Genomic DNA, 13,144 nt, shown 5'->3' with positions numbered 1-13,144 from the left:
CTTTGGCAGTTGTTTGTCATCTGGGTATTATCACAAGGGCATTGTTCTTGTATATCTTTTTCCTTAGTACTTGAATTGCAGTGTTTAAATTGCTGGGTAACTAGGCACTTCTCTATATGGCTATGTTAGCCTTCTCCCCCCGAACACAGCACATGGCCAGGAAAGCCCAGAACCTTAGAGCTATTTTGGGAAAGCTTCAGTACTGTATCCAACAAAGGACAGAAGTTGTTATGAGGAAAAAAGATATTTTTGTCTTTACAGCTTTCTTTTGTAAGTGAAAAGATATATTTTCCCCTTTGGTTTGACATAGATCTTTTGATATTAGGTGCTGATATGTTGGGAGACATTTTAGAAGGTAGTCCATTCATTTTGATTTGACAAATACTGAAGTATTTTGTCACTGAGGTGCTGGAGAGATAAGAGTCTGTCTTTTGCCAGAAAATGAAACACAGCTTGTTTTATTTAAAATTTCTGATACTTTTGCTGTTGTTTTTTCAGAGTATTCCACAGTAAGTTTGCCGTTATCTACAATTCAAGTTCTAATGCATTTAATTGTTATCCAGGTCTGTATGTGTGTACAGATTTGCATACATACAGACCTGGAGGTCTCTGTACAGATACAGTATGCACATGGACCTCGAGCAGTTATATTAGCAATAAAGAGATCAGTATGAAAGGTTAACAACTCTGTCCTGAATTAAGTGTATATAATTGTTCAGTACAGACACACTGAAGTATGGGGTGAAAAACCAGCAGGCGTAGGGATAGGATGCAATGTAATTTAAATATGCGGATAATGGCTAATTTTCAAACCATCTCCACAAGATGACATTCACAGTGTTGTACTCTGTTGTACTCATAAAAGTGTGACAAACAGTTGGCGGGATGTTTTCTAAGCTATCCCACCATCTGACAAGCCGTTCCAGTGGAGTTTGTTGGCTCGTTTACTTACTACCATCACACATTAGCAAAGTATAGATCACAATGTTCTTCGCTGGGCCTCTAGCTCGTACTTTAATAACCAGCAGTTTGGTGTCGATTGTGTGAATACTTTTTATTATAAAGCCGGACAGTTACAGCTTGTTTTTATTATACTCTGATTGGTCATTGCCATAAAGCAGCAGCACCATGCAGAGTGAGTACAAGATGATGGAGGGTACAGAAAGTAATTTCCTGTAACTAGCCAAAATAAAGTCTGGCCAGAAGGAGTCAAAGAGAGGACATTTGTCATTACTGTAGCATCTACTGACTTTCATCAAGACTGTTATTGCAAGGTAATATCCTGCAAACCTCAAGACCTCCCCACTGCTGAATCATCCTGGATCAATTATTCTAATATTTGTGTGGCAGCTTTGCTATCGATTAATGCATTTATGCAGAGTGCAGCATATTCTATTTAATAAAGCGAGGCTCTGGATTTAATTAAGTCGTTTTCGAGTCAGGGGGCACTTTGTTTTCATAAACCTTTGCCTTACATGTGTTCATTTGTGACTTTTATTTATCAACTCAAACTTTTATTGTTTTATTTCTAGCAGCAATACACACAGACTGTAGAGATAATTACTATCTGTAGAACACTCAATATTTTGTAGATTGTAAACACTGTAAATATAAGGTGCTGATCATTATGGTAACTTATTGGTCCTTGAAAATTTCTGTTAATAAAAGTTCAATTCTATATGTGGGATATTTTCAGCATTGAAAGGTGTCAGATACAATTGATGGGGAACAACAGTTCTTTCTTTAAAGTGAGATTTAAAAGAGAGGTTTTTTCATTTATTCCCTCAACAAGGAGCTCCTTAAAGTTATTAAACATTTAACAAAATCTCCTTCTTGTCCACAGAACACCGTGAGTCCAGTTTTTCATAATTGTCATTTTAGTTTAAAATCTCCCTTTTGTATTTCTGCCTATGGAAGGATATTCACTGAATAATGATGCTCCCAGCAAAGCTTCGAGGAAAAAGTTGAACATCGATGCATTGTTCTTAGAGAGCTGGAGTTATTGTATCACATCGTACAATGGACTCGTCTGACATAAAACAGCGAATATCTTAGAAGTAACATTATCTAGAGAAACCTTAGAGCTTCCCAGGTGAAATTCTGCATTTCATTGCTTGCTCTCTCTGTTCGTAATTTGAAATGATATTTAAAGTCTTTTATTCTTTGTGCATGTTAAGGGGGGATGAGCACTGGTACTGCGCAGAACCTTGGCCTAGCCAGAGATAGCTGCAAATGAGATGAGAATAAATATTCAAAGGGAGACATGAAGGGAATAAAGAAAACTCAGTGAAATAAGGGGTAGCACGGACGATCCCGGTCATCTACCTGAGGACTTTCGATGAATTCCAATGAGAGTGCAGATTACATTTTTTAAAGATAGGCCCTATAGGTGCAATTAGTGCTACATAATGGCCCTTTTGCAGCTCCTTCAGCAGAGTTGTGAAATATTGATTTAATTCACCCCTATATATTCACTTAAACTCTGCACTGTCATGCAAATAATACATCTCATTGTTGTATTTCTATGCAGTAGTAGCTCCGGCTTGGCTCTATCATGGATTTTTAACTACATACTGTGCTGCAAATAGGGAGTTCTTTTTCAAAGATATGAAAAGATGAAAAGGGGGGAGATGTGGTGAAATTTGAAAACAGAAAACTAGCCTGAGTGTATTTTAAAAGCTAGCTGCAGCCAGGTGTACTCTAGAAGATGGGATGTGAGTTCTCTGATGTTGTGTTTTTTTGGAGCAAGGAGTAGTAAAGGGCAAGGGGAGCCAGAGAGGAGGTTCTTGAATTCCGTGTTGTACGTGGCAGGTGAAGCCCGGCAGACACTGATCATGTCAGACAGGACACTTACATTGGACTCACTCCAGGGAGGTGTGGGGTATCTTGAAGTAGAGTTTGACTCACTATTCCAGTATCTCTGATCTCTGCATTATTTATGCTTTTGTCTCAGCCATTTATCAGCATTTTTATACCTCGCAGCCTCATTCTACAGTACATCTCCTGTGATGGAGTAGGTTGCAGCGATGATAGCCTCTGAGGGAAGCCAATAACTGAATATAGTAGCTCATATTGATATCAGAAAACTGTGGAATGGACAAGTGTGCTGCGTAGCAATCTCTGCATGCTGTTGAAAACCTTGGCAAACATCCATCCACATCAAAATAGTGCTGTGAAAAAAAAAAAAAAAATAAAAGACAAGAAGGAAAATGCTGTGCTGGCTTCGCTCTCTTACCTTTATATTAATTTTTAGGAGATGAAACTGGTAATATGTGAGCTATGGTAGGAGTTGCACAGCAACTGAATCACTGATCAATGACAGCTAATGAACACGGCAGGAGTTCTGCTCTGTTTGCCACTCGACAGAGAGCTGCCTTCTCCAGAGAGTTACTTCTCTACTGTTTTTGCCAGGAAAGCACAGGAGCCTTCATTGAAACCAACTGCCTCTGGGCTCAATTAACTACCATAGATTACTCATAATGCAGATGAAAGACTGCATACGACAGCGTGTTGATGTTGGAAAAACGTGCGAACACAAAGTGGATGCATTCGTGGATACAGACCAAATGGACACTGATTGTGAGATATGGGATCAATGCATAGATTATAAAAAAGCCTCCACACAAATAGCAGCAACAATAACAACAAAGTTATTATGCTGATAATGATAATAGACACTGTTGTGTGCACATGTTTGTATCTTGTGAGATTATTTTATTAGGCTCTGTGCAACACGGTAAGGACAGAATGACTAAAACTCAATTATAATAAGCTATAGCATCGGTTAATATTCCTCAACTGTCTTTTTACATTGAAAATGTTCAGTTCATATCAAGCAACACTGGCTGGCACCTACTTTTTATACATAAATTACTCATCACTTGTAAAAACTGGTATTTTTAAATGGATCCCAGCGTATTGTTTATGATGCTGCTGGTTATCAAAGTGAATATGCTAAGCGCTAGAGAATTTACAGATGGCATAAACCTAAACACTGAACAAACCCCCCACTGTGAAGGGAATATGTTAACCATATTGCTCGGAGAGATGGCGTGATGACTTTCATGGATAGCTTTCAGAAGTGTGCACATTATTGTGAAACTACAGGAGAAATCGCATGATTAGACAGCGGAAGCTTAAACATGCACGTCTCGGCAGGCTAACTGCTTCAGTAATGCAGAAGAGTAGTTAATGAGATAAGAAGGACCATGATCAAATGCGAAGAGCAAGCTATTCAGAATCAAGTGCACAGAAGAGATGTTGTTGAAATGCACTTGTTAACACGGTTGTAAGAATGTTCTAGATTTTCTTTTCTTCTAATGGAACCATTAATTCTTTTACTATCGCATCCAGCATAGTAGTGCATGAGTAAATATTCAATCTGTCAGTCAGTTAGAAGTGATCATTTTGCTCTTATCCTCAGAAATGACCTGAGTGTTCAGACCATTGTTTATCACGTACAGGCTTTTTTATTGCTTGTTTTTTTAAGCAATTGCCCGATTACCCGTGTCATTTCCATCCTTCCACTTAACAGTCTGTGACACAGCCAGCAAAACAGTGCAGGAACGCACTGGCGTATAAGTAATTGTGCATCAGGCAGCAATGGATTGTTGCTATAAAATGAGTACCAAACTATTTTTACACATCACAAAACACTTTTATTCTACGTTAATAAAAGTCATTTAAAGAGCCAAAAAGATACCCGGAAACCTACTGAAATGGGAAATATGAATCTTCCATAAAAACATTTGGAATTGACCTTTATGCACAACTGTAATGGACTAAAGTGTGCAATGAAATGGAGCTGAATCTAAAATCTTTGACGTAAACATGTCACAGCCCTTTAGCTGTCTCTCAGCTCGCCTCAGTTCAGCTTGTAAGGTGACAGTCACCTTCATGCTGCATCAGGGAACAAATGAATCACAACACAGGTAAGAGACTCTTGGCATGTCATCCTGTATGACACTGAATACTCCTCAAAGTTAACATACTGAGAATACAAGTGGTTAGGGTAAATGATCGACTTGCCTGTTGAGGTAGCCAGCGTCCCAGTGTGCGCCCAGAATAAACTAGGGCAGTTTCTTTACCCCTTTTTGTACCTTTCTCCTGGTACTGAGTCACCTCACCTTTGGGGCTTACCACAGGAGTCTCTTCAAATGATCCTTTAGACTGAAGTGAAGAATCAAGATTAATGCACTTCCACGTCTTGCCCAGGCTCTGGGGGGAAAAGTCTTATAATTAACACCAGGGGGGCTGCAGACTGCTTTTGGAAAGAGGTTAAGGGTGGGGTACCGCGACCATAGGAAAAAGAGCTGATAAAGGTGTAAGATTTTTAGAGTGTGATATATGCTGCTGCTTTGGAACAACAGTGTGGTAACAGAATGACCTGTCAGACACCTCACTCTGGCTTATTGTTATTGGGATAAAGTGGAAAAGCCCATAGCAAGAGCTGCTGCATTACTCCATCATTCATAGTGATCATTGTTATATGTTCTGATCTATTGAATTATCTCTGCACGGGACCAGGGCCCCCCTCCCCCTTAGATCCCAGCACAGGCCTGTGCCCACAACTCTTCTTAACAGTTTCCAGTTAAGTAACTGTCTGCGCCGATTTCCAGAGAATATGACACGTATGTAATCCTTTATCACTTATTGTTTTCTTGACAAGAACCAGAGGAGAAGATTGATAGCATTCTTCCATCTGTAAGTATGAAGCTATGGCCAGCTTGCTTCCCAGTTCTTCTAGAGCTCACTTTAGAGCACTTATATTTAAAGTATGGGTTTTGTGCAGGTCTACCAAAGACAACATAAGGTGTTAATAGATGCTAGTAGGCAGATTTTGTTACTGCCACTCTTTCTTTCCGACCCTTTTTCTTATTTTCTTGTCCTATAAGGTGCTCTAATGCGGGACTTACAGTATTTAGTAATTATTTTTAACTTAAGAATAGAAATTTTTAATGTTAATGGTACTTCTTTTTAGTTCAGACAGGGCCACACTCATAAGCCCAACCATGTAGCTTGCTTCATACGTCCTTTATTCCTGCTGCTCTGTGCTCACCTCATCACACTACATTGCCCAGATACACTGAAATTCATCTCCTTCCTCCTCATTGTACATATTGTATTTCTTTCATTCAAATGGTTTAAATCTCAGTCTCTGGGATGTGATCTCAGGGACAGTCAATGACAACGTATGTCATTCTAAAATAAATGGTGAAATCTGACTTAAGAGTTCTGCCTCAAGTAATGCGTATGTCACGAACTCTACAGCTTATTTTTAAAAGAAGGTGCTGCAAAAAAAAAGAGAGAGGTAATAAAACACTTAACTTTTTTAGTACCTTATTTAGAGTCACATTCCTCATACTTTACTCGAAGGCAGTGCATTTACATGCATGGTTAGGCCTAATAATAACAGCCTTTTGTGGGTCTTCCCACACTGATGATAGTAACTGCTATTTAAATATATTTCACAGCATACAGTTTTTGTCCTGCCGTAACCCTGGCATCATCTTTACATTATAAGCTTCTAGGGTATCTACTTAAAAATAAATATAAATGTACTTTTAAAGGCAGAGATGTCTAACCTATCATAATTATTCATTCTTGTGCAAAGAAAGCGTCATGATGTGTTTATCATCCGGTAACATCTTTTAAGTATCACCAAGGTTTAGCTGCTTCCTCATTATTCTAAATTCGTCTCCAAGGTTATTCTCAGTGGTTTTCTTCCACAGCGCTATGCCTGATCTTTGTCTTTGATTGATATTCCGATTGTTCTTGTGTTGCTTGTTATTAACTTGAAGTTTCATGTTATTCTTTTAGGGAGAAGTTACCAATGACAAAAATGAAATGGAGCTTATTTTACTGTAAATGAGGAATGAAATGGGCACAGTGTGGATTTAATCAATCATTAGATTGAACCCCCTCTGCAGCTGTATCATTCAAGTGAATATCCTCCTGTAGCCCCAGTAAATCTGTGGTTCCTTGTGTCTCAGGGTTTGGGTTGCAGGAGTGGTTTTGCCTTGCCAGGGCCCCTCTGGATTCTCAGACAGAAGCTGTTAATTAAACATTTAAAGTGGATCTTACTTTTTGATTACCGGTGGACAGCTTGTTATTTTGCAAGATTCTACATTACTGTGGTGTAGCTGTATATTCACTGAACAAAGGGTGCTTTTATTTCACCTCTGGGCTCAAAAGCTTTGATGACTTTGAAAAACACATCTTCAGAGAATGTGTATGTCTGACTCTAAGGGCAGATTTGAATCAGTTGAAAAATCTGTTGTTCATTTGGTTGATGGATATGTTAGGAAGTCAGATTACACTCTGACAGGGAGCAAATGAAATGGATCTTCTTGTGGCAAGCTTTACAATTTGCAAAGATTCCTATCATTCATAATGACAGTCTCTACAACTGTATCAGTTGTTGCTCTGACATTTTGGAGCTGTTAGCAATACCCTTAGGGCTTTCATTTAGGATTTATCCACATCACACCAGCTGTCATGTGTAAAATATAATAAAAGGATGATAATAAGCATTAATTAGGAGGTAGGAGCAGCTTGCTAACAGGACTATTTTTGTACTTCCTGTGATGAAATTTATAGTGAGGGCTTCAAACACCACAATACATCTGCTTATTGAGTGCACAGAGTCAAAGCTTTTCAAGTTATATTCTATCTGAAACAAAAGTAGATTCATGACGGGTTTAGACAGCCAAAGTCTTAGTGGTACAGAGAGCACACAAGTCAGATTATTAGACCCTCTCAGAGTACATTCATCTTAGCAGGAAACATAAATGAAAATATCTGTCTTCAATATGTTTATTTAGGAGTCCAGCAGATGTGGCTAAATTGACTATTGCATCTAAAAACTGAACCTCTAAGTGTGTAGGCAACTATACTGCCTTTAAAAGCTTCAAGTAGAAGAGCGTCATGTGTGACATAATTAAATTCCTCCCAAGTTAATTCATACTGTTTAATGATGCAGGGAGAACAGTTTCTTTCGCTGCGCTAGCAGTGGGATGGTCCACGGGGGCCACCAGTAAGGGGAAGTTCAGGAAGACACAGAGAGGAGGATAGAGAGAGACTTGTAGGTTGTAACAGTGTTGAAAAGACTAATTCTTACTGGTGTAACTGTTTATTTAATAATGTGAAATCCACTTGGGTTCTTTTGACTCTTTCTTTGCAATTTTTAAATTATTACTGCCACTAATAATGACAATAGTGCTTTGAAAATTGTTATTTACTTGGTGTGAAGCTGACTCATCACTATTTGCATTAGTTATTTCGTTTCTGTGTTCTGCTGTGATCGTCACCTTTTCCACACTGAGCAGGCTGATGCCGATTTTCTTTTTGTGCCTTTTTTCAGGAGTCAGGACCAGATGGGGGGGAGAAGATGAGTCTGGCGGGTGATCCCACTCCACCTATCCATCAACCTGGAGACTATTTCCAGCATCCCCTACAGAATGTCAAAGCCTCGCTGAGCAGAAGACGAGTCCATCATCTTCTTTCGAAGACTTTCCCTCGAGTTTCCATCAAAACACATAAACACATCATGTGCCATTATTTTCTATTGCCTGTCCTCCCTTTCTGTCGACGGAGGGCCACGCGAGTGAGTGAATGCAGTTGAGTGGGTTGTGTTCTATGCAAAAGAGAAGCTCTATTTGAGAACTACAGGATGTGACAGGATCCTTTCTCTGTCGCTGAGATCACTCTGTATGGGTAGTGATGGGGCATGTGCCAGAGATCTCCTGTCTAATAGGAAGTGAGACACTTAAAGAGATGACCCTGCCTCAGTTGCTATCACTGTCTCTTGGCCAGGGAGAGAACTTGGCTCTCCCATTACTCCTGCACTTGCTAATTAGCGTCTGTCACTGGAGTAACTTGTACCTGTCAGTGTGTGCCGCTCTCCTATGTTCAGTAAGTTGAGGGAATTGAAATTGAATGCCAGCTAAGCTCCAACAAACTGCAAATGGTGCATGGGATACACCCTGATTTCCTCACTGACCTGACTGCCTTGTATGTAAGAATTTTTTTTTTTTAATGAAGTCAGACTATCACAGCTAGCTTCTACAGCTGGTGTTGAAAGATTTATCTCGCCCAGGCCAGGGGTTGTGCAGGTTGTTTTATTGCAGTACTTAAGTAGATTCCTATGCAGTACAGGTATGTCCATGTATGAATGTCAAAGCCATTTGTGTTTGATAACCGAATGCCTATTTACATTAAAGAGACAAGGTGAAACTGGCTGGTCATTGGTAATTATTGGTCCAGTTCCCAGGGCCACTGTGTGTTCGTTCAGGCAGAGCAAGGTCGAGAAGAGAAGACATTTCTTCTCTTCACTCACAGGATTAGCCACGCAGTTCAAATTTGTCCTTCCACTTTTCTATTAGTTGATATGTCTGCCGACTACCCTATTCTACATAATGAGTAAAACATGAATTATGGTCAAAGTAACACAAATATTTCATTTACATGCAGATCAACACTGACATGTTGAATTGTTCCCAGTTAGACGCAGTCCTATTTTGGGCCTAATCCCTCTCTGTTTGCAGATGCTCAGTCATCCCAAACATTTTACTTGTTTTGAATAATGGATTTTCTCTGTGATTGTTTGTTCCTGTCATATATAAAATAGCTACCTTGTATCAAGTCTGACTTGTAGAAGTGTTGCAGAAATACCTTCCCAGCACACCTAACCATACTGATACCCATACGGCATTCACAGGAACATGCGCGCACACACTGTGTCCTTTGCTTAAGCTGGCTGAGACTGTTGACCAAACCCCAGGTTGTGCCCAAATGCGCAGATCTCTCTGTACAGTAGCCCTTGACCTTGCTGTGTGTCCTTATAGCCCAGACACCCGCCTGAAATTAAATTACAGATTAGTGGCTCCAGGCCCAAAGAGGGGTTTATTTGGTTGGCCCTTCAGTGAAGCGCTCATTTTCTCATTCACAAACTGGAAAAGATGTTGTGGGATTTAAGGGAGAAAATTCCAGTCTTGAAGATATTTTCTTTCTTGTGACAGCGAGTGCTGCAGCCAGTGGTCACATAAAATTGAATTGTCTGCAAAGATTTCTAAATCTTACATTATAGGAGGAAGTGACAGAGGCTCAGCTGAACTCTGATGAAGCGTCGTCTCAGTAGGTCATAGTTACTTTTTGACCGTCCTGAATAGGATTTAAAAAAAAATAATTATTATTTTAGGGAAAACAAGAAAGGCAAATGTTACGCTAATTAAAAATTATATTCACTTCCAACTGCATTCACATACAGTTTGTTTGAAGGCAGAAAAAGAAAGTGTGTTAATTATTTTAATTAATTAATGTATTTATTTTATTAGAAAACTGCCTGATCTGGCTAAATTAGATGACCGATGCTCTATATTAGCTTTACTTACACAAAACTGATTTTTGTCCCCATCTTCTAGTACTTCTAGTACTGTTGCAGTAGTGCTAATACTTATTACAAAAAGATGATAAACCAATGATGCATCACATCAAAATTTAGACTTGTTTGGCTTTAGATTGAAAAAGAGTTCAAACTGTGAGACCTAAATCTCTTCTGGTGCATAGACTCATGAATATGACCAATAATAATAATATGGAACCTTTGTATAGTAAGTAGCATCTGTGATTTCAAGCAAAGCATCCCTGCTCGTGCCAGCTTCTCATTTGGCAGTGCAGTCCAGTTGGCATACTCAGTCATTTTAAAATTCTTTGTACTTGTTTTTTTCCTTTGAAATATAATCTTTTTTTTAAGAGTTGAACGCTCCCTTTCATCTGTGGTGATGACTACATGTTACAGTTACCATGCTTGGAATACTTCAGAGGTGACACGAGTGTTTATGAAGTCACTCAAACACGAAATGAGGCACACTGATTTAGACGAATTCTGAATTGGGACAAATTCAGCATACTTTTAGATGACCTAACAGTTGCAGGTATTCTACGTTTCTACTTTGTCAATCTGCAAAGGCGTAGGAGAAACAGCTGAAGTTCTAGTACATAAGGTTTAAATAGTTGTGACACAGGCACACTTCACACCTTGTATATACTTATATGTTGGCTGTTTGTCAAGTCAAAAAGGAAAAGAAAACTTCACAATGAAAATCCAGTGAAAAATGTATAAATGTTGCTGTCAGTGCAGACAAGATGAAACCGTAACTTATTTAAAATAGTATCTATTTTTCAAAAAGCTCTCCCTCTTTTACTTTCCAGAGCACAGCGTGCCTCAGATTGTGGTCCAACCCCACAATATATTTATGTAAGCACTTCTACTACTCAGCATTTAACTTAATTTGAACATGAGGTTCTAGGAAAGTAGTAATTTAAATGGGGACAGCTGTGCTCTTTAAATTTTAGTACATGGTAAATGCTCTTTTGGAAATGTACTTTCTATCCCTTTTGTTTAACAGATTCTTCTGCGTAAGCATCCTTTCATTACAACATGAATAATTTCTGTCACATCTATTAAAAGTAATGAGTCTAATAGGAAGAGGCAAATGGCAAATTCACCCTTTCATAGTTACTGGTGATTTGTATTCTGTTTGTGATGAAACACCTGAGGCCAGTGACTCCCAGTCCAAGTACTCTGGATCTAGAGTTCGGCTGATTTCAGTCTAATCATGAACTGATTCACACCAGGGACTGCAAGTGACTGCAATTAAGTTGGCTGTAGTAAAGAAAACCAGCTCTGCAACCAGGATTGAAGACTGCTGTTTAATTGGTTTATTCATGGAACCATGGGACAGGCCACTTCATCACAAGTTATCAAGATGCATGTAAATAATTTGTGCTCTAGCCATCGGTCAGCTACCCAGAATTTAAGCATAGCGTGTAAACGCCTACTAAGAATTCAGCTCACTGCGAGCGTCCTTGCATCATTTTTACGATCTGCTTGGTTTGTTCACCACTTAAGAAGAAAACACTGCCAGCATTTTACACTGTGTTTTATTTCTCCTGAGGAGGTTCAGCAGTGCATTTTGTATGCAGAGGTTGGAGCAAAACATTAAACAGGCAACTGCTGTGGTGTTTTACCAATATGCACTCTTGTAAGCTAAGACCAGCACTTCAGGAACAAAGCTGCTAATGGCTGTGATGTTTGATGAATTTTTGAGATGCCATTCAAACCATCGGCCTCCATCAAAATCCACAAAAGCAGGCTTAGTATTGTGTCAACTTCTATTAAAAGTGGCTTTGTGTTTATGTTAAATAGTAATCGAAATCCAATACATTGCACAACCAGACCAGACCTAGAAAGTACTTGAAGTTAACCTGAGCATAATGCATAATATATAATGTGTAGTGTAAGTGTAATGTTCTGTCAAAAGGCTCAACATGTTACTGCAGCTTTAAAAACTGCTACAACAGATAGGTTATTTAATTAATAACAACAATGGATTTTAGAGAATTTGAATGTAAAATACTGACATTTTTATTATATAAGTCAGGATGCTGTGTACACAAACCCAGCTGAACCATCTTGTTAGATATTTGTTAAAAAACAAACTCTTCAGGTCATAGTTTGTGTTGTGGATTTTCAAGGATGCATACCCAGCTGCGTCCTCAAGGACAAAAGAGTTTTGAGTTGAGGTTTTGAGGTTAGATCAAAATTCCTTGAATGGATCATTATGTGAAAGTGGAAGAGGAAACACGCAAACAAAATAAATTACTTGAAAGTAGCTGAATAACACTTCTCTGTGAATGACAAGCAACCTTACTGGGCATGAAATGCCAGTGCAAGGATTTAATGGAGTCAGAAAATCAAGGTTTTCTATTGGGGGGGCAGAAAAGCCAAGCTACAATGAAGGAGAACAAAAAGAAGCTTGGGTTGTCAGAAGTAAAGCCGTATTCCAAATTTTTCAAGAATACGAGCTGTGAATATGTACTGTAAAATCTTTGAAGGGACTTTTACACAGCTTTTCATAGTTTTCGTAGCTTTACTGTTCAAAATATGACTAATATTTACAGAAAGGAATCGAATCAGGGATTTATACAGCACTTATTGTGTTCTTTGTACCAGGGATCTGTGGTAAGATTGAAATGAGCCTGAAGGCAAAGCTCTTGATTTAACTTGGATAGAAAATAAATTTGAAGATTCAAGACCAAAAGAAAGAAAAGGTATAAGGGGGGATAGGCTGAGGATATCGGA

General features: G+C 38.8%; 1 protein-coding gene across 1 annotated transcript in view; it reads left to right on the top strand.

Annotated features, from left to right (window-relative positions):
- The window catches only part of cd276 (CD276 molecule), a 71,718-nt gene extending 62,484 nt beyond the window's left edge, over positions 1–9,234 (top strand). Inside the window, exon 8 of the mRNA XM_080884204.1 lies at positions 8,363–9,234. The gene's annotated coding sequence lies outside the window, so the exon portion shown is untranslated. The remainder of the gene's footprint in view (positions 1–8,362) is intronic.
- Positions 9,235–13,144: the final 3,910 nt, after the last annotated feature.

The sequence above is a fragment of the Rhamphochromis sp. 'chilingali' genome (assembly GCF_963969265.1).
Source record: "Rhamphochromis sp. 'chilingali' genome assembly, chromosome: 6".
Lineage (NCBI taxonomy): Eukaryota > Metazoa > Chordata > Actinopteri > Cichliformes > Cichlidae > Rhamphochromis > Rhamphochromis sp. 'chilingali'.
This window is presented reverse-complemented; position numbering and strand designations above follow the sequence as displayed.